Source organism: Pristiophorus japonicus, chromosome 16, assembly GCF_044704955.1.
Source record: "Pristiophorus japonicus isolate sPriJap1 chromosome 16, sPriJap1.hap1, whole genome shotgun sequence".
NCBI classification, from domain to species: domain Eukaryota; kingdom Metazoa; phylum Chordata; class Chondrichthyes; family Pristiophoridae; genus Pristiophorus; species Pristiophorus japonicus.
This window is the reverse complement of record NC_091992.1, coordinates 137434900-137438896: the sequence shown is the minus strand read 5'-3', so window position 1 is coordinate 137438896 and position 3997 is coordinate 137434900. Positions and strand designations below refer to the sequence as shown.

Sequence of the window (3997 nt, the reverse complement as noted above, 5' to 3'; positions counted from 1 at the left end):
TTCCTATGGAGTGGAGGGTAACCAATGTAACCCCACTTTTTAAAAAAGGAGGGAGAGAGAAAACAGGGAATTACAGACCGGTCAGCCTGACATCGGTAGTGGGTAAAATGATGGAATCAATTATTAAGGATGTCATAGCAGTGCATTTGGAAAGAGGTAATATGATAGGTCCAAGTCAGCATGGATTTGTGAAAGGGAAATCATGCTTGACAAATCTTCTGGAATTTTTTGAGGATGTTTCCAGTAGAGTGGACAAGGGAGAACCAGTTGATGTGGTATATTTGGACTTTCAGAAGGCTTTCGACAAGGTCCCACACAAGAGATTAATGTGCAAACTTAAATCACATGGGATTGGGGGTAGTGTGCTGACATGGATTGAGAACTGGTTGTCCGACAGGAAGCAAAGAGTAGGAGTAAATGGGGACTTTTCAGAATGGCAGGCAGTGACTAGTGGGGTACCGCAAGGTTCTGTGCTGGGGCCCCAGCTGTTTACACTGTACATTAATGATTTAGACGAGGGGATTAAATGTAGTATCTCCAAATTTGCGGATGACACTAAGTTGGGTGGCAGTGTGAGCTGCAAGGAGGATTCTATGAGGCTGCAGAGCGACTTGGAAAGGTTAGGTGAGTGGGCAAATGCATGGCAGATGAAGTATAATGTGGCTAAATGTGAGGTTATCCACTTTGGTGGTAAAAACAGAGAGACAGACTATTATCTGAATGGTGACAGATTAGGAAAAGGGGAGGTGCAAAGAGACCTGGGTGTCATGGTACATCAGTCATTGAAGGTTGGCATGCAGGTACAGCAGGCGGTTAAGAAAGCAAATGGCATGTTGACCTTCATAGCGAGGGGATTTGAGTACAAGGGCAGGGAGGTGTTGCTACAATTGTACAGGGCCTTGGTGAGGCCACACCTGGAGTATTGTGTACAGTTTTGGTCTCCTAACCTGAGGAAGGACATTCTTGCTATTGAGGGAGTGCAGCGAAGGTTCACCAGACTGATTCCCGGGATGGCGGGACTGACCTATCAAGAAAGACTGGATCAACTGGGCTTGTATTCACTGGAGTTCAGAAGAATGAGAGGGGACCTCATAGAAACGTTTAAAATTCTGACGGGGTTAGACAGGTTAGATGCAGGAAGAATGTTCCCAATGTTGGGGAAGTCCAGAACCAGGGGACACAGTCTAAGGATAAGGGGGAAGCCATTTAGGACCGAGATGAGGAGGAATTTCTTCACCCAGAGAGTGGTGAACCTGTGGAATTCTCTACCACAGAAAGTTGTTGAGGCCAATTCACTAAATATATTCAAAAAGGAGTTAGATGAAGTCCTTACTACTAGGGGAATCAAGGGGTATGGTGAGAAAGCAGGAATGGGGTACTGAAGTTGCATGTTCAGCCATGAACTCATTGAATGGCGGTGCAGGCTAGAAGGGCTGAATGGCCTACTCCTGCACCTATTTTCTATGTTTCTATGTTTCTATGTGACCCCTGTCTGGACTTCCCCAACGTCGGGAACATTCTTCCTGCATCTAACCTGTCTAGTCCCGTCAGAATTGTATATGTTTCTATGAGATCCCCTCTCATTCTTCTAAACTCCAGTGAATACAGGCCCAGTCGATCCAGCCTCTCCTCATATGTCAGTCCTGCCATCCCAGGAATCAGTCTGGTGAACCTTCGCTGCACTCCCTCAATAGCAAGAACATCCTTCCTCAGATTAGGAGACCAAAACTGAACTAAATATTCCAGGTGAAGCCTCACCAAGGCCCTGTACAACTGCAGTAAGACCTCCCTGCTCCTATACTCAAATCCCCTAGCTATGAAGGTCAACATGCCATTTGCCTTCTTCACCGCCTGCTGTACCTGCACGCCAACTTTCAATGACTGCCACCCAGCTTAGTGTCATCTGCAAACTTGGAGATATTGCATTCAATTCCTTCGTCTAAATCATTAATGTATATTGTAAATAGTTGCGGTCCCAGCACAGAACCTTGCAGTACCCCACTAGTCACTGCCTGCCATTCTGAAAAGGATGACTTATGAGGAAAGGTTGAGTAGGTTGGGCCTCTATTCATTGGAATTCAGAAGAATGAGAGGTGATCTTATCGAAACGTATAAGATTATGAGCGGGCTTGACAAGGTGGTTGGAGAGAGGATGTTTCCACTGATGGGGGAGACTTGAACTCGAGGGCATGATCTTAGAATAAGGGGCCGCCCATTTAAAACAGAGATGAAGAGAAATTTCTTCTCTCAGAGGGTTGTTAATCTGTGGAATTCGCTGCCTCAGAGAGCTGTGGAAGCTGGGACATTGAATAAATTTAAGACAGAAATAGACAGTTTCTTAAACGATAAGGGGATAAGGGGTTCTGGGGAGCAGGTGGGGAAGTGGAGCTGAGTCCATGATCAGATCAGCCATGATCTTATTAAATGGCGGAGCAGGCTCGAGGGGCTGTATGGCCTACTTCTGCTCCTATTTCTTATGTTCTTATGTTAAAGGAATGTCTGTTTGTTGTAAATTATGTATTAATTATTTGAATGCTAGCCATTGCTTGTCTACCATCATACCTTTTAATGTAGTTTCCAATCTATCTTAGCCAATTCTCCCCTCATACCTACATAGTTTGCTTTGTTTAGATTTAAGACCCTAGTTTCGGATTTAACAAAATCACTTTCAAACTCAATATAAAATTCTATCATATTATGGCCACTCTTCCCTAAGGGCCCCTTTACTACAAGGTTATTAATTAACCCTTTCTCATTGCACAATACTAGATCTAAAATCGCCCATTCCCTAGTTGGTTCCTCAACATAATGATCGAAAAAATCATCTTGTAGTCCATAAATTCGTCCTCCACAATCTGCATAACTGCAAATTTGGTTTTCCCAGTCTATATGTAGATTAAAGTCCCCCATGATTACTGTATTACCCTTGTTACATACACCTCTAATTTCCTGATTTATACTGTGCCCTATATTACCACTGCTGTTTGGGGGTCTATAAACAACTCCCACCAATGTTTTCTTTACCTTGCTGTTTCTTAGCTCCACCAAACTGATTCCACTTCTTGATTTTCCGAGAAAAGAACATTTCTTACATTGAAGTTGCGAATAGTCTGGTTCAATCTGAAAAAGTGGCTGGGGAGGAGAATGGAATTGGTGGGTATGTGTCGAGGATAATGAGCGAGAGGAGTCAGTTATGTAACTGTAGAGTCACTGTTTATTCAGGGTAAGGGTCACACACTGTAACTGTACAGAGTCACTGTTTATTCAGGGTAAGGGTCACTCACTGTAACTGTACAGAGTCACTGTTTATTCAGGGTAAGTTTCACTCACTGTGTAACTGTACAGAGTCACTGTTTATTCGGGGTAAGGGTCACACACTGTAACTGTACAGAGTCACTCACTTCTCGGCCTTTTGGCTAAGATCATGCGTAACTGACCTGACAGGGGAGTAACCATGACCCCAACGTGGTTCTCCCTGGATCAGGAAGGTGATTCTCCTATGCTTTTTGGAAATAGGAGGTGGGTGGGGTGGCTTGACCCATCCACCTCCACGGAGGTGTGTGGGGGGCCTGACCCATCCACCTCCATGGCACGAACCTGGTATTGCAGTACTTCCAGGAACGGTGCAGTGGCTCTCGGCCTTTTGGCTAAGAGCATTGGCGCAGAGTGATCCTTGATGTGTGCAAGGTGACCTCTGGCGTTTGTGATTTGACAAAGAATTGGAACGATTGGCAACGAATAAAAAAAAAACTGTACAGAGTCACTGTTTATTCAGGGTAAGGGTCACTCACTGTAACTGTACAGAGTCACTGTTTATTCAGGGTATGGGTCACTCACTGTAACTGTACAGAGTCACTGTTTATTCAGGGTAAGGGTCACTCACTGTAACTGTACAGAGTCACTGTTTATTCAGGGTAAGGGTCACACACTGTAATTGTACAGAGTCACTCAAGGTCACTCATTGTGTAACTGTACTGTTTGAGAAAGAGAAAAAAAT

General features: G+C 44.4%; 1 pseudogene; it reads left to right on the top strand.

Annotated features, from left to right (window-relative positions):
- The first annotated feature begins 3396 nt into the window (after positions 1–3396).
- Positions 3397–3634, top strand: LOC139227266 (U2 spliceosomal RNA; annotated as a pseudogene).
- Positions 3635–3997: the final 363 nt, after the last annotated feature.